Genomic DNA, 18,867 nt, shown 5'->3' with positions numbered 1-18,867 from the left:
ATGAGAATGATTTCCAGCCATTTGGAGTAGGCATCGACTACTACCAGGAAGGTTTGGCCGTGGAAGGGGCCGGCAAAATCAATGTGGATTCTCGACCAGGGCCCTTGGGGTCTCTCCCATTCCCGAACCGGGGCCGTTGGGGGTTGCGGTCTGGACTCCTGGCAGGCCTGGCATTTCCCTACCCTTTCAGCAATTTCCGAGTCCATTAAGGGCCACCACACATAGCTTCTCGCTAGACCCTTCATCCTTACAATCCCTGGGTGACCCTCGTGGAGGAGATCCAACACCCTTTTCCTCAATTTCTCTGGGATCACCACTCGATCCCCCCATAGCAGGCACCCCCCTTGAGCCGAAAGTTCCCCACGTTTCTTTACAAACTCTTAAAACGCCCCGCGCAGCGGCCACCCTCTTTGTACCCAACCAAGTACAGTTCTCACAATAATGTCCCGGTATGACGCCCGAGCCACCTCCTTGGACGTGACTGGGCCAGAGTCCAGAGAGTCAATTAACAGTATGGGCGTCCCCGGAGTGGGGTCCTCGATCGCCCCTGGTAGTGGGCATCTGCTTAATGCGTCCGCATGCCCCAACTCTTTTCCTGGCCGATGCCGCAGTTTATAGGAGTATGCGGCTAAAAAGATAGTCCATCGGGTCAATCGGGGCGAAAGTGCCACAGGCGGTGGTGTCGCCAGCCAGTAACCCTAACAGTGGTCTATGGTCTGTAACAATTTCAAAGTCTCTACCAAAACGATTCGTGAAACTTTTTACCCTGAAACTATAGCTAGAGCTTCCTTATCCAGCTGACTATAGTTCCTCTCTGTCGAGGACATCGTTCTGGAGTAGAAGGCTATTGGGGCTTCTGTGCCATTTGGAAGCCTGTGGCTGAGCACAGCACCCACTCCGTAAGGGGAAGCATCGCAAACTAATACCAATGGCATCGTGCTATGATACTGGATTAGTAAGCTATCGCTCGAGAGTAGGTTTTTTACTGCCTCGAAAGCCCTAGCTTCCGTCTTTCCCCAAGACCAAACAGTATTCTTTCCCAGTAACTTATGTAGCGGCTCGGCAACGGTTGCCTTGTTTTTCAAAAATACCGCGTAAAAGTTCACTAGACCCAGGAATGCCTGTAGCTCTGTTTTGTTTTTTGGCGCTGGAGCCTTTCTTATTGCCTTGACCTTGCTCTCAGTGGGGTGGATTCCTTCCTTGTCTATTCTGTAGCCCAAGAACTCTACGGATTCTACCCCTATTTGGCATTTGTTCACTTTAACCTTTAGACCGGCTGACCGGAAAATGCCCAGAACTTTTCTCAAACGCTCCCCCAATTCTTCTAAATTTTCGGCTGATACCAATACATCATCAAAATAGGGGACTACCCCCGGGAGCCCTTGCAGAAGTCGCTCCATTAAATTTTGAAATAGACCAGGTGCCACACTCACCCCAAACTGTAACCGGGTACACTTGAAAGCACCTCTGTGAGTCACAATTGTCTGGGCTTCGGCTGTGTTGGCGTCTACAGGCAGTTGTTGATAGGCTTGGGCCAAATCTAATTTGGCAAAACGTGCCCTGCCCCAGCGAGTGCAGCAAGTGTTGCACCACGGGGACCGGGTAAGCGCTTTTTTGCAAGGCTTTGTTTAACGTTGCCTTGTAGTCAGCGCAGATTCTAACTGACCCATCTGGTTTCACTGGGGTGACGATTGGCGTCTCCCACTTTGCATGATCGACTGGCACCAGTATCCCCTGACTGATGAGCTTGTCTATCTCCCTGTCAATCTTGGGTTTAAGGGCAAAAGGGACCCTCCTTGCTTTTAACTGTATGGGGGCTACCTGAGGGTCTAAATTGAAGGAAATAGGGGTCCCCTTGTACTTGCCCAGGCAGTCCTTGAACACATCTTCGAATTCGTCCATGAGTGTGTCTTTTAGGTTAAAGTCACTTCTGTAGATGCCAGTCACTCCCATGCCCAATGCACGGAACCAGTCTAGTCCCAACAAACTTGGCAGGGTCCCTTCGACTATCGTGATGGGCAGGGTCTTCTTGTGCGGTCCGTACTCGGCGGACGGAGGTGGTCCTCGAACAGGGATGCGATTCCCTTGGTAGTCGTGAACTCTTAGCCGCTGTGTTTGCAGTTTGCGTTTGGCGATTTTCGCAAAGCTTTAAAGTGTCCCAGGACATGATTGTGATCGCTGACCCTGTGTCCACTTCTAGTCGGCACGGCACTCCTTGATTTTGGTTTTGTGAAGATTTTCTTCTCGGCGGTTGCTGCACGGCCTACTATCACGGTCGTTCGATTTGAATTCGCGCCCTTTTTGTTTTGACCAATCACGGGTCGCCTAGCCGATCCCGCGCTCTGATTGGTTGGTTTGAATTTTCGGCGGGAAGGTTGGGGTGCTCGACAGACTTGAGCCAGGTGCCCCTTCTTCTCGCACCGCCGACATGTAGCGTCCTTGAACTTGCATCGTTGACGCTGGTGTTGCCCTCCGCAACTTCCGCATTCATCCCGGTCTTCTTTGCCCCTTCTCCCGGTGAGGCAAACTCCTTCCTCATCCTCGCCGTCTGATTCGGTCTGGATTTCTTCGTTGTGGACCGGGGTTGATTTCGCGCTCGCCGTTGGCGTGAGTGGCTTTTGTAGGGTTTCCGCCGCTTGGGTGGACATCTCATGAGCTCTGGCTTCGTCCAGAGCGTTTGCCAGCGTTAGATTGCTTTTTGATAGCAGCCGCCTCCGCAAACAAATGTCTCTGACCCCACGGATGAGTTGCTCTAACAGCTCCTCATCCAAGTCTCGGTACCCACAATCCTTGGAGGCTTTTCTCAGGGCGGCCATGTAATCGCTGATGGATTCGCCCTCTTGCTGTCTGCGCTCTCCAAATTCAAAACGCCGTACATATTTGGACGGTGTTGGCGTGAAATGGTTCTTCAGTAGATTTTGCAGAGTTTGCCACGATACCGATTGTACCGGCGTTGGCTCTGCCAGGGCTTCCGCGATGTCGATGACCTCGGGACCGCAGTGGCTCAGGAAATACGCCCTTTTGCGGTTGTCTGGAACTCCTTGCAGTTCGTTTGCCTCGAGGAAGCTCTCGGAGCGGGTCATGTCGTTCCCATTTCTCCTGGATGGGTCAAACGGCGCGGGCGGAGTGTAGCTGGCCATCGCTGCATTTCTGCCCTGAGTTTGCTGGGTTCGGTTCTTCCGTGCGTTCAGCTCGTTCCTGGTGCTCTTAGCCTCGAGATCCCACCTTCGTCGCCAGTGTTAAGTTCGGGAAGTAACGAGGCTGGAGACCAGGGTAGTGACAACAGCTCTTTAATATATGGTGAATCCAGCAACCGGGCTGGGGAAAAACCTCTCCTTATATACAGTTTAACCGGCGGCTTCAACCAATCAGCAACGTGCCTGTTTTCCGCCAAAACATTTAAAGATACATTACAGCATCCAAAGCAAGGCTCAGGCCCAAGGTGAGCATGCATTAAGAATTAGTAAAATTATAATTGAGATGATGATTCCCAATCTGACATAAAGAAAAAGCTAAGACCTTCATAATTTATTGGTCAGAGCTTATTTGCATTCAAATCCCTGCCTCACCCAACATAAAAAAATTATTAGTTTTTCTTACCAGCTTACTCCCATTTCTTTTAAATTTTTTGGAAAGCATAAAGCATTATGCCATTATCATGCTCTTTCTGTGTCACAGTGTGAAGAAAGACTATAAATATTAGAATATCCCTCAATTTGAATTATTACAGCAATACCAAGAGCAGGTGTCTCAGCTATCATGAGATTCCCACAGGACAGATCAGAGGCAGAGAAAGCAAAATGGCAAGAAAATTAGCATGGAAAAATAACTGCAGAGCTTTCCAGAATTTGTGAAGGGACATTTTTAATTAAGTTCCCAATAATGTTATTATGGATTTGCTTTCATTCTATAAATAGAAAACCAGGTACTATTCTATCCCTAGCAGTTATATCCAGGCAACTAGGAATACATTTAGTTTTGCATAGATGTCTAAGCCAAAAAATAAGAGACAAGATATGAATAAGACAGTTAATTTAATAAAAAAATCAAGCATGAGTAACTAACATAGAAATCAGATGTGAGTTTCAGCAGGTTCTGACCAGTTCTGGAGAACTGATAGCGGAAATCTTGAGTAGTTCAGAGAACCAGTAAATACCACCTCTGACTGGCCCGCCCCCATCTATTCTCTGCCTCCCAAGTCCCAGTTGATCAGGAGGAAATGGAGATTTTACAGTATCCTTCTGGAGTGGCGTGGGAATGGAGATTTTACAGTATCCTTCCCCTGCCACGCCCACCAAGCCACACCATGCCCACCAAGCCACACCCACAGAACTGGTAGTAAAAAAATTTGAAACCCACTACTGATAGAAATGTAGCATTAAAAACTTACAGAAACAGACAACCACTGCTTTATGATAAAATATAGTAAGAAAAATATATTTTGCTGTAAATAGCAGGCTACATGTGGAATTGGAGGTCTTCCAAATTATCTGCTTTTCCATATTCCACAAATGGACATGCTGATGGGTGAGCAAATACTGTATGCATTTATGTACTTTAAGCATGCCAGCATAATATATAATATAACTGTCTGGTTCGGTTCTGCAACCCAACAAGAAAAACACAGACTTCAGAGGATAATTAGAACTGCAGAAAAAATAATTGCTACCAACTTGCCTTCCATTGAGGACCTGTATACTGCACGAATCAAGAAGAGGGCCGTGAAAATATTTGCAGATCCCTCGCATCCTGGACATAAACTGTTTCAACTCCTACCCTCAAAACGACGCTATAGAGCACTGCACACCAGAACAACTAGACACAAGAACAGTTTTTTCCCGAAGGCCATCACTCTGCTAAACAAATAATTCCCTCAACACTGTCAGACTATTTACTGAATCTGCACTACTATTAATCGTTTCATAGTTCCCATCACCAATCTCTTTCCACTTATGACTGTATGATTATAACTTGTTGCTGGCAATCCTTATGATTTATATTGATATATTGATCATCAATTGTGTTGTAAATGTTGTACCTTGATGAACGTATCTTTTCTTTTATGTACACTGAGAGCATATGCACCAAGACAAATTCCTTGTGTGTCCAATCACACTTGGCCAATAAAATTCTATTCTATTCTATTCTATTCTATTCTAATAATATGATAAGACCTCAGAAGTAGAATTAGAAAAGAATCCCAACTCATAAGAGCAAAAATTCCTCTTAAAGCAACAATATGGCTGTAAGACATTTCTGAAGGAATTTTTGATGGGCATCTCCCAAATTACTAATAAAACTTCACTCCTGCAAGGATAGGTTATCTATGACAATATGATGAGATCAGAGGAAAAAAAGTGATGTCACTTCAGTACTAGGATTACATGATTGTCTGGAACATGCTGGGTTCCACAGTAAGCTAAGTTTACTGTAATTGATAATTATTCTCACTGCAATCACATTGAAGAACTGGACACAAGAATATTTTCTTATATGAAAGCAAAGGAAAACATTTTAATTCAACAGGCCCCCAACTAGATTAAAGAGGACATGGATAATATAACATCATATGTTTGTTGATAAAATGTATACTCACATAGTTTCCTGTTTCTCATATATCATGTTATATACTGTAAGTATATTTTATGGTACTTTTCGATATCTGAATCTGTTCATCGTTTCTGATTGAATTGAAAAGTACCACTAGCTGACAGTTAGTGGTACTGGTGAATCTTTGCTTTCAGAGTTTCACATTCTCTCAAATTCATCTTTTCCCATTTTGAAATGCAACAGACACAGCATGTAACAAAAGGAATAAAGATTGTTGTATTCATGTGATGTGGCTGAGGGAAACTTTCTTTATTCCTAAAAGAATATCGCTGACAAATTATAGGCACATTCATCCATCTTGGCTGACCATTCAATGTACAGTGTCACCTTTCATTACTATGGCCATAGGACCAGTGGTGAAATCCGAACCAGTTTGCTACTGGTTTGCTGGCCGCTCATGTACACTGCATGCCAAACATGCGCTACATGCATTAGCGCAATATGCACCAAACGCACACTGCATGTGCATGCACAGTGCACACCAAAGGGAGGCTTGGGAAGGTAAGTAGAAGCAAGGGGGGTGGGATTATGGCGTGCGATTTAGCTTCACTAGAAAGCAGGATTTCTTGCTTTCTAGCAAAGCTAAACCCGACTGCACAGTTGATCGTTGAAAATACCGGTTCGGAGGAACCAGTATCTTTTTTTAACTATTGGTTCGCTTGAACTGGTAGTTTTTATCACTACCGATTCTCCTGAATCGGAGCGAACTGGTAGCATTTCACCCCTGAATAGGACTATAGCTGGAGTGGTTATAAAGGAAGAAAATAAAGAATCCAAGATATAAATGTAGATGACAAACATAAAACTATAAATATACATTGAGAAAGACAAAAAGTCTAAGGAGAAGAAAATATGGAACAAAGTTTTATCCATTAAGTATTCAACAATATTATATAATTGTCCTTACTAATAATTGTTTCAGTACTTGAGATGTATATATTGTTAACTAAATCCTGGCAGTATAGTGGCTTCATAAACATGGAACACCAGTGTAGTTATGTTATGCCTTGTATTGGGTATTTTACTTCTCAAAGCTAACTTTTTGAAATATAAGTGCTTTTTGGACATTCCAAATCTTAAATCAATACTCAGGGAGGCAAAGAAAGTGTTTTAACTCTATTCAAATCCTCATACAGAGAGTAACTTTGAAACATTTCTATACAATATAGAATTCTGTAAAATCAGCATTCTACTTGAAGGAGAGAGCCTTAACTAGAAAACAGTAACTTCTGCTGCTTCTTGTGGAAAAAAAAATGCAATGAAAGAAAGACTAGTGCAGTGGTGTCAAACACGATTTCATTGAGGGCCGCATCAAGGTTGTGTTTGACCTGGGGGGGGGGGGCTGGAGGGGGCGTGGGCAGGATGGGCAAGGCCAGCTCAACATCACTCACGTTGGGAGTGCTTGTGGAGGCCTGAGCATTCTGCCAGCAAAAATTGACTCCTGAGCTTTCTTTTTGGTGGCAGGGGCACCCTGTGATGGTTCTTCGTTATTTCCAGGGTCCGATCTAAGTACCCTGCAGGCCTGATCCAGCGCCCGGGCCTTGAGTTTGACACCCCTGATCTAGTAGATATTATATCTTTGGTGGGAAGCTATCCAGAGTTGATTATAAGATGGGTGGCTATATAAAATGTTATAAATAATTAATAAAATAAATAAATGTCTTGAGGTACATTTCCTCCTTGAACATCATCTCCAGATTTAAAAAGTCCAAAGAAGGTTTTTAATCTATCCAGATATTATCAAACTATCCTTTTCCTCAGACAGCTATATTTAGTTGAGCTGACAATTCACGAAACAAACTGCGTAGTTTTACTTAGGTTATTGAGCATGAGAAAACTATTTTTCTTCCTTTATCCTGTTAAATAAAGGATGTCCATTTATCGACATAAATACTTTCAGTGTATAGTTACCATCTCTTATTGGCGGTATACTTACCTCAAAAGCCATGCACAGATGCCTGTGACAGATGGTGCACTTTTTTTGGCTGTAAAATTAACAATATTGATAATTATGGAACACACTCCTCCATAATAGATTGTGAAGAAATGTTTAGGCTCTGAATAAAATAGATGACTTTTAATGGTGCATATGAGGATGGAGAGCATATTAGCTTATGGAGAAAACAGGATGCTATCCTTTTAATCCCTGAACTTCAGAAGAATATATATGATAGGAAAAATACTTTAATAGAAGATAATATATCTGGCTAAGCAGACTACCCACAATCATCCTGAAATTTTTCCATTCAGTCCCAACCTTTATTGTGCATATTGAGTAACTGGTTGACTTGCAACTCATCCTATTCCATACTTGGAAGAATGGCTTGATCTACAAAGTGCTTTAAGATTCAGATTGGATTGCTGTATATTTACTGTTTTTAACATTCTGTCTTTTGGCCAAAGATTTACATAGTATCCTGTATAAAATAAAACAAAAACAAAACAGGCCTTGTCCACAGGCTTCATCATCTACAATGCACAATGTAAAATGAAAAAACATGGCTGGGAAAGAAAAAAAAAAGCAGGTGCTTTACCTGACTTGATGGCACCAAGTGAAATTAATAGAGCTCCATCTGAAGTCACTTGAAGGATCATTTTCATGAAGTTGAATGTGGAAGTCCGATCTCAGAGGAATAGAAGGCCTTTGAGCTGAATTTGCTTATTTCAGTAGTGGGTTGCTACCGGTTCTCCCCAGTTCGCAAGAATCGGTAATAAACATTTTGAGTAGTTCGGAGAACCAGTAGTAAAAATTCTGCCTGGCCCCGCCCCCAATCTATTGCTGCCTCCCGACTCCCAGCTGATCATCTAGAAGGAAAAAATCAAGACTCACTTGTTGAAGAAGAGGAAAAAAAACAAGACACTGTCCCTTTAAATTGAGAAGCCAAGAAGCCTCCCAATTGATCGGCTCACTTCTCAGCCAGGAGATCGCTTGGCAAAGAAGTGGGGGGGGGAATGCTGTGGTTTTAAATTGACAGAGCGGCTAGAAGCTCCTTTCTCGGTCAGCTGAACAACAAATTGGATAAGAGGAGGAATTCTTATATGGTTCAATGTTTTTGAAGTTTTGGGGTTTGTGTAACATGGGCTTTGTGTTTCTAAAAAGGTTTGGGTGATTTCCATTGTGAAGTATCCTGTCTTGAATGAGTTTTCTGCCTGCTTGTAAATGGAGCCAAACATCCGGCTTCCACTTTATATTATCTGTAAGCACCGGTAGCTGTTTTCTGCTTACAAAGTTTCCTTTATGCAGCTGGCAGGAATGTGGAATTCAAGGCAGGTTCCTTGCTAGCAGCTTGATTATTCCTTAATTATCTGGGATATTTTATTTGGGAAATGAAGAGGGGGGAGTTTGATTCCTTCCCAGAACAGATTAGTGGGATGGGAGGAAATGGGGATTTTTTTTTTATTTACATTTATATCCCGCCCTTCTCCGAAGACTCAGGGCGGCTTACAGTGTGTAAGGCAATAGTCTCATTCTATTTGTATATTTACAAAGTCAACTTATTGCCCCCCAACAATCTGGGTCCTCATTTTACCTACCTTATAAAGGATGGAAGGCTGAGTCAACCTTGGACCTGGTGGGACTAGAACCTGCAGTAATTGCAGGCAGCTGTGTTTTAATAACAGGCTTCTTACAGCCTGAGCCACACCGCGGCCCTTTTTGAAGTAACCTTCCCCTGGAGTGGGGAGGAAATGGGGATTTTAGGCTTGCTGTCAAACATCAGCCATAATACTAATGATTGTTTTGAACAATATGCAGGTTGTATTACATGAATGGCTATTTTATATGTGAAATTATGACTGAAACCTATATAGGTTCACACTGTCAGGAAGTTTGTCCTTAGTTTTAGGTTGCTTCTCTCTTTGTTGATTTTCCATCCATTGCTTCTTGTTTTGCCTTCTGGTGCTTTGGAAAATACTTCCCCCCCACTTATTTCTAACAGCCCTTAAAAGACTGTTGCCTATCACACTCTTGGGCAAAGCATGTGAGCCATTTCCTCCTTTCAGTGGTTCATGAAAGTGCATCTATAGCAGAAGTCTCTAACCTTGGCCACTTTAAGACTTTAAGATAGCAAAGCTGGCTGAGGAATTCTGGGAGTTGAAGTCCATAAGTCTTAAAGTGGCCAAGGTTAGAGACCCCTGATCTATAGTATGTAGATAATAAAGTTGAAAAAAGGTGACCAACATTATCACAGAACTATAGATACGTTGAGGCTGGGTGTGACAAGGAATGGCTAGGAGTGGAGGGGCCAGGCGAGATACCCCTTGACATGAGAGACATGAGTTGGCCACGCCTACCCAGTCATATGACCATCAAGCTACACTCACTGTCACATGACCATCAAGCCACATCCACAAAATAAGCCACGCCCACAGAACTGGTAGTAAAAAAATTTAGAACCCACCCCTGGCTTATTTGTATGCTGGGCCAGTAAAGCATTGCATAATAACTGAATGGCATATAACACTATGTAATACAAAATTTAATTTCCAGGTATTGTTCCTATTTTTCCATTGCAATATACTGTATGTGAGCACACATTCTTCAGTGGTATTATATAGCAGGTAGTGAATCAATAATATCTGGCTTAGTCTCACAGGTTCCTTGGTTTGCACTTGAATATTGAACAGAACCAGATTTAGCGTTACCAAATTTCTTTGAGTCAAGTTAATTCATATAGATCCCTTAATTATGTCCTCTCTACAAATGAAAATGGATCTCAACATTGGCCAAGAAAGTACGTTGTTTCCCCCAAAATAAGACATCCCCTGATAATTAGCCTAATTGGGCTTTTGAGCACATGGCAATAAGGCCAAGCACTTATTTCAGGGTTCAAAAAAATATAAGACAGGGTCTTATTTTTGCGGAAACACGATAATCAATAGTTTATAATAATGTAATACAAATGATCCCTTTTGCATTAACATAGCAAGAGACTAGTAGTCTAAATGTACAACACTTTCTTGATGTACACTTTCTTATCCTACTTCTGACAAATATTCATTGTTGACAAAATGTGTTCTGCTTAAATAAAACCTTCTACAATTGCATCTTGATTGGAAATCGCTGGAACTGCAGAGTTTAATTGATAAAGGTCATAAATTTGTCAACAGAACCCCATTTTAAGCAAGGAAGTCTTTAGAACAATTCTGTGAAACAGCTGGAAATACACCCAGCTTTGATTAATAACTTTCTTTCACAGCATCTTTGATGCAGTGAACAAAAAGGGCCATTTCAAGTCACCTTTTTTAGAATGGTGTTACTCTGTTCTGTGATTCATTCCTTCCCAAGCAGTAACACTCATTGTTTTTTCATCTTATTATCTGCTTCTTACTGCTGCGCTAATCTTGTTATTTATTTCAGGTTTCTAAATGGGTCCTTGGAGTCTCCATTTTCCATAGATGATGGGTGTCAAACTCAAGGCCCAAGGGCTGAATCTGGTCTGCAGGGTATTTAGATTTGGCCCATGGGGCTGCCCTAGAAACAGCAAAGGATTGGCCTGCAGTTCCTCTACCAGCAAAAACGAGCTGGGCTCCCGAGCTCTGTTTTCAGCCGCAATGGCCTTCTGCCATCCTCTGCCATTGAAAACAGAGCTTGGGGGGAGGCCTCATGGGAACCAATTTTTGCTGACAGAGCACTCGGGCCACTGCAGATGCCCCTGACACAAGTGACATCAAGGTGGCCATGCCCACCCTGGCCCCCAAGGCCAACCCTGATGCAGCCTTCAATGAAATCAAGTTTGACACCCCTGCCATAGATCATCAGAATAAATCCCAAGTGTTTAACAAAATGAACTATTTTATATTTACAAATGCACGTTGTATTCATTTGCTGCATTTATGTCCTGCCTTCTCTTAGGAAGGTCAAGGAAGGATACAGAAGGGTTTGCACCTCATGATTTTCCCACAACAAAGCCTTAGGAGACAGGATGGACTGAGAGAGAATAGCTAGATCATGCCACCCATTGAGATTTCTGGTTGAATTGGACTTGAACCCAGGCTTTTCAATTCAAATTCAGTGCCATAAATGCAGTAATAAAGATAAAGACAATGCTAGCACTTACAGTAGTGAATATTTTCTTATATTGCTATGATGATGATGTCAAGGAAGTGTAGATTTAGATTAAGCTATATTAAGTCTAAAAAAACCACAAGAACAATGTCACAAATGCTAGTGGAATAATTATGGGATTTAATACTATTCTAAAAGCCAATAAAGAAATCTATCAAGTGTTGCTTAAGAGACAGGGCTTCTATCCATATTGGGTGTAGCTAAGTGACAAGAGTCTTGAAATTTAGGTTTAAGATCCCGAATAGTAAAGCTTATAGACTAATTTGAACAATTTTGTCTGTCTCAGAAACATAATTATCTCACAGAGCTTTCATTATGAAATAATGAGGAGCATACCATTCAATATTCTAGGAAAAACAGGAAAGAAACATAAAATAAATTGGTTTTTTTAATGTCCATTTGTTACATTTCTATCCTGCTGCAATCAATTTGGTTCTCGGCAGTTTACATAATAGAAAACAATTTTAAAATAGCTACAGTAAGCTTAAAAACATAAAACAAAACTTAATTACAGTGAAATAAAAAAACAAAACAAAAACTAAAGATGGCCCTGAAAGGATTTAAATTTTCTAAAGAATAGCTTGACCTCAATATCTTCCTGAAATACAGTCAGGGATGATACCAACCTGATATCTACAGGTAGATTGTTCCAGAAGATTGGCACTGCCAGCCAAAAATCTATACCTCTTCAATTCACTTATCTTCATTTCCTAAAAGGTTGGGCTGATCCAGTTTTAAGCAGGCAGTCTTCTAGGGACCCAGGTGCCAAACTATAAGGCACCCAACTGCATCCAGAAGTGAATTCATACCCAATACTGGGGCCACAGTATAGAAGTAATATTGTATGTCCCCAACAATCAAAACTTATTAGCACACATCTCTGCATTTTGGACTAACTGTGGCTCCTATGCAGTTAATAAAGGTAGCCCTATATAACTCACACTGCAGTAGTCTGGAAAGGTAATAACAGCATGATTTATGGTGGCAAAGTGATTTTCTGCAAGTTATAATTGGTGCACTAGCTGAAGCTGGGCAAAAGCCCTTCTAAGTCATGGCAGCCAGCTATTGTACCAGGAGGAGGGATGAGTCCACAAAGATCCCCATTAAAAGAATTTCTTCTTTCAGAGATAGTGCCTCCCCATCCAGAAATATCACTGGTATTGATGGAGACTCTTAATTGACAAATAATGCTTCTGTTTTGACAGGCTTCAGCCTCTTATATCCCATCTAGATCCTGACAGCCTGCAACCACTGGGGTAAGGTATCAATAGATCTCACCTATCACCTGGAATTTAAAATATGTCCGCAGTCCTCACCTCAAGGGATCCAGATAATTAGAGAGGTCATTAGTAGAAGTAACTAATGTCATCTTGATCTCATACTTGGACTTTAATTCTAACCAAATAAATCCAGATACCGTATTTTTCGGAGTATAAAATGCACCGGAGTATAAGATGCACCTTAGTTTTTGGAGAGGAATCCTCGCTGCTGTCATTACATTATAATCAAATATATATTTTCTTTATTAATTTTCTCTGGAAGGATACCCAATAGGAACAGCTCTGGTTTTAAATCAATATTCTGTTGTGTCATTTCTTCTAGCCATGGCTTAATTTCTTGAACTTCCTCAGGAAATCAACTACAATAGATCAGCAAAAAGAGAGCTATCTCTTGCCCATTGCTTAGCTGTTCACCAGATTGCCAAGATACTCTTGTACAGTTCAAATAATACCCTGCCAACACAGGCAGAACAAGCACAGGTATATAAGCAGGAAGCAAACCCAACACTCACTTCCACTGATGTTACCTAGTCAGGTAATTAAATGTCCGCAAACAATCAAGCTCAGAGAGCACCAAGGAGTCCACATCTCAACTCTCTCATCTCACCCAAATCAGATCTCATCAAGTTAACGGCATATTAAAAGTACAAGAAAGGAAAAAGAAAGAAGTGGAAAAGATACATGAAAGAGGTTTCTAATCTTCTGTACAGCATTATAAGTACGATTATATATTTGCCTCCTACATTATGGTTGCAACATAACTCTTTTTTTCTACAATCTATCCTGTCTAATCATCCAAACCATAAATCAAAAATTCATGAGTTTGGTTTATACAATGAAATCTAGTTCTTTAGATGGAAAATAAATAAAATGTTGCTATAAAAAGAGGCAATAATAGAGGATTGTAAAAAATAAATGATTTTTTTTTTAAAATAACATATATAAAGATACTGATTAAAAAGAATTTGGGATGCAAGCAAAGCTTTAATTAAAGGATATTTTATACAACATAATAGTAAACTTAAAAAGAAAAGTTAAGAGAAAGCATAAGCTATTTTGGTTGAGGTAAAGAGAAAAGAACATGAATTAAAGAAATTTCCAGAGAAGATAATTATTTATTCTATATCTATTCTATTTGTCATATAAATTAAGCTTTCATTTAGTTCTTCATTTGTTTCTTCTTTCTGTTGCTCTGCATTTGAGGTTCTTTTCTATTTGTTTAACTCTTTTTGGTTAACACTTAACAGCTGATTTTTTTGTCATCAGAATTAACTCAGACTTCCTAGGTTTTTTAAAGCAGTACTTTGGGTTCCTTGAACAAAGGATTAGATTTTTGCTCTCAATCTCTCATCTTGGGGATCACCTCCCTCCAAAACCCCTCAGAAGTGTAGTAATATGATAAAATCATCCAGAGAGGCTTAGAAGGGTGCCAAAGTAGAACTGCCACAGTGATACTTTCAATTATACTTTTTGTAAACAGTCCTACTGTATTGGTGAATGTAGCTCCTCTGCTCTACAATGTACTTTGCAGAAAATAACAAAGGTTTTTAGAATATATTTTTACTTTTCATAAAATCATGATTTCTAAATTTATTTTCTGCTTTGTATCCTTCAATTGTGCTTCCTCTTCTAAGATTAGACAACTGACTTTGCCTCTCTTTTTTCTTTCTTTGTTCCTAAACCTTAATGGCTATCTAATGGCATGAAATATCTTTTCATTTTTCTTCAGCTGTTTCACTTTGTTCATAAATGAGTTTTTATTGCTTTCTTACAGCACCTGGACATTCTACTACTATTAGAAGGCAAAATTATGATTATAAATGTCAAAGGAAAGGAATAGAAATCATTTAAATACTAATATTCTGGCCGGAGAACTATCAGAGCATGAGTCACCTCCATATACCATAACCTTCCACTCAGAGCAGGTGATGGACATGCCTAGGAGAAATTTTGCGTAGCTCCAGTTTCTGTACCAGCTGTGGCCTTTTCTGGATTGTGATTTCCTGCACTCAGTTACTCAAGCCCTGATCATCTCTTGCCTGGACTATTGGAATACACTCTACATGGGGCTTTCCTTGAACACCTTTCGGAAGCTTCAGCTGATGCAAAGTGTGGCAGAAAGAGCAGTCTTTGGACCCCTATGATAGCTCATATTATACTGTACCTCTGCTCTGCAAACTTCATTGGCTACCATCTGCTTCTGAGTGCAGTTCAAGGTGTTGGTTATAACCTTTAAAGCAGGAGTGAAATGCTCCTGGTTCGGACCAGATTGGCTGATTCAGTAGCAATGGCGGCGGGTAGTTTGGAGAACTGGTAGCAAAAATCCCTGCCCCCCATCCCATGCCCAGCTGAGCCACACTATTGTCAGAGCCTTTTTTTTTTTACTTTTAAAAGCATTTTTTTAACAACCTCTTTCGCCAAAGGGGTTGTAAAAATGCTTTTAAAGGGTTTAAACAAGGCTCTGACGATCCCAGCTGAGGTGCCTGATTGTCAGAGGCTTTTTTTTTACTTTTAAAAGCATTTTTTTAACAACCTCTTTCGCCAAAGGGGTTGTAAAAATGCTTTTAAAGGGTTTAAACAAGGCTCTGACGATCCCAGCTGAGGTGCCTGATTGTCAGAGGCTTTTTTTTTACTTTTAAAAGCATTTTTTATATATAAAAAAATTATTTCCATTTTCCAACATCATATTTATGTACAGTCTGTTATCCATCATTAATCATTAATTTTTATTTATTGCTGATTCGGGCCTGCCTGACTGCCACTTCCTTTCTTCACAACCTCCCTCTACCCTCTACTACTTTCCCCTCCTTCATCTCCTTCACTTTACTACTTCCTCTCCTCCTTCTCCACTCCTCCCTTCTTCCGCCCTTTCTAAACCTCTTATTCCCCTCCTCTTTCTCAACTCTTTCCTACCTACTTTCTTCCCTCCTTCTACTCCTCTCTCTCTTTCTTTCTGAAATGGCAGTTGGGCAGCCCCAATATCATTTCAAATTTTAATTTCATATCTTCAATCATTACTGTACATTAATAACCAATCCATGTATCATTTCCCCCCTTTCCCCCCCTCCCCTCTCCTCCCCCCTTCCACCCCCGGACTTCCCAGAGCAAATACTGGGTATTATTTATTTATTATTTATTTATTTATTATATTTGTATACCGCCCATCTCCCGAAAGACTCAGGTTCACAGCCAAAAAACAACAGAAAACATATAATACATATAAACAGCTAAAAGAATAGACAGTTAAATTCAATTGATGCCCTAAAACTTTTAAATACAAATTTAAAACCTCAATTAAACCCCTTTTTTAAAAATCCCAATTTAAAAACTACGTTCAAGCTAGTCCTGCTCTTCGAAACAGCAACGTCTTCAGCTCGCGGCGGAAGGACCTGAGATCGGGGAGTTGACGAAGCCCCAGAGGGAGCTCGTTCCAGAGGGTAGGGCCCCCCACAGAGAAGGCCCTCCCCCTAGAGGTCGCCAGCCGACATTGTTTAGCTGACGGTATCCGGAGGAGGCCCTCTCTGTGAGAGCGCACTGGTCGGTGAGAGGTTAATGGTGGCAGTAGGCGGTCCCGTAAATATCCCGGCCCTAGGCCATGGAGCGCTTTAAAGGTGATAACAAGTACCTTGAAGTGAACCCGGAAGACCACCGGGAGCCAGTGCAGACTACGCAGGAGGGGTGTTACACGGGAGCCACAAGGTGCTCCTTCTATCACCCGCGCAGCTGCATTCTGGACCAGTTGGAGTCTCCGGGTACCCTTCAAGGGGAGCCCCATGTAGAGAGCATTATGACCAACAATCACAAGCTAAAGTATGCAAAATATACATAAACTCCCACCCCTCTCTAAAACTTTAAATCCCCTCACAATAAAAATAAAGAGATAAGAAAGAATAATAAAAAAGAAAAAGAACAATACCAATACAATCTTCCCTTCACATATTACTTCTTCTTACAGTCCATTTTTAAAATTAGTCCATCTTCTCAAATTCAAATTTTCTCCGCTTGTATATTCCTTCAAATGTTATAAGTCCATTTCTTAAATTACAGTCCATCTTCTCGAACTCAAATTTTCATCACTTATATATTTCTTCAATTGTCATAACATTTATTGTCCGATCTTCCAATATTACTCCATCAGTCAAATATCATTACGAATAAAGTCTCTCAGATACAATATTTCCAACTTAACTTCATAACTTTTACTGTCTATAAACGTATCAATTAAAATGAATAATCATTTAAGTTACATCCACAATATAACAGTAAACAATTAACATCATTACATCACCAACATTATCTAAATTCATAAATTTTACTTTCCATCCTTCACCATTAATATCATCCCATAGGTTTATACCTTACAAATAACAAATAACAAAAATCCTATAATTTATATCCTAAACAAATCAATTCTAAAAATTAACCATAATCATCATATTCACATCTTAAACATTCCCCCCGTCTCCTATTCTATTTTCCATCATCTCCAAACCAGTTAACTTAGCATCTAACAACAAAGGATTCCCACTCTTTAAAACATTAATATAGAAATGTCTTGCTTTCATAACTGTACTAAGAAAATACTTTCTACCTCTAAAATTCACTGACAAACCCATTGGAACTTCCCATCTAAAATATATCTGATGTTTCTTAAACTCATCCACTAAAAAAGCACATTCTCTTCTCTTTCTCAACATTTTTGGAGGAATTTCATCATTTTTATATCTTGTTCCAATATTTAAAATTTATTTTTATAAAAGGCTTGCAAGATTTCACACCTAACCTTTTTAGTTGTAAAATAAATAACCACATCCCTCAGTAATCTATTTTGTCTTGCTCACCAAGAATTAACACGATAAATTCTTTCAATATTAATCTCAAAGTCTTCTGGCTCCACACCCTTTATCTGAACAAAGGCTTGCGTAAAAATCTCTTTTAAATTTTTCTTCCTACTTTCCCTCAACCTCCTCACCCTTATAGCATATTCCATTAATCTATATTGTAATATTACCCTTTCGTCATCTGCCCTATCTACCTTTGCCTGTATATCTTCCATCCTATTATCTAAGTTCCAATTGTTTTGATTCTTTTGAATTTCCTCTATTTTCCTTTGCAACTCTAAATTAGCTTTATTAATTTCTTCCAAACTATCCTCCATCTGATTACAAGACCTTAATATTTGTGAAATTGCATCCTTTACCATTTTCATTTCCCTCTTCTGCTCTTCCACCATTTCTTTAAAAATCCAACATCTCTTTCTCTATTTCATCAAATTTTTGATCTATTTCTGAAAAATGAGTCTCCAGAAACTCCTGTAAAAAAATTCTTAATTCTTCTTTAATTTCTTCTTTTAATTTTTGTATCTGAACTGAAGAAATTTCAAAGTTTTTAGTGGCTTTTGGTACTATTTGCTTAAAGCCATTTTTAAAAAATATATAACCTACCCAGTAACAGAGGACAAAAAGGGGTTAAAAAGGAAAGATTCAAAAAATGTTTCTTCTAAATCACTATAATCCCAAAGAAGAAGAAAAAATATAAATCATAAAATTCTCATTTTTTCCATTTAGTCAGTATCTTCTTGTATATCTCCTAGTTCCACACTAGCTATTAATAAGCATTTCCTTAACTTTCATTTCCAATACACAAATCACCATTTGCTTGCATTCCACAAAACGCCATTTGCATTCTTTTCTCCTATCTTCGCAACAAATGTATCCTCTATTAGGGGCTTGCAGTCTTCTTACAAACAAATGCTAGAACTCCAGTTTCTGCTCTGTCCGCGTTACAATCCATCACAAATCAATTTCTGTCATGGAGATTGGACGCTATGTTTTTTCCTGCCAAAAGGCAGATGCCCTCCGAGTCTGGAGCTTTTTTCAGGCTTTGGAAGGAGCACTCCCCTCAAGCCTC

The sequence above is a fragment of the Ahaetulla prasina genome, chromosome 2, assembly GCF_028640845.1.
Source record: "Ahaetulla prasina isolate Xishuangbanna chromosome 2, ASM2864084v1, whole genome shotgun sequence".
In the NCBI taxonomy this organism is placed as follows: Eukaryota; Metazoa; Chordata; class Lepidosauria; order Squamata; family Colubridae; genus Ahaetulla; species Ahaetulla prasina.
This window is presented reverse-complemented; position numbering follows the sequence as displayed.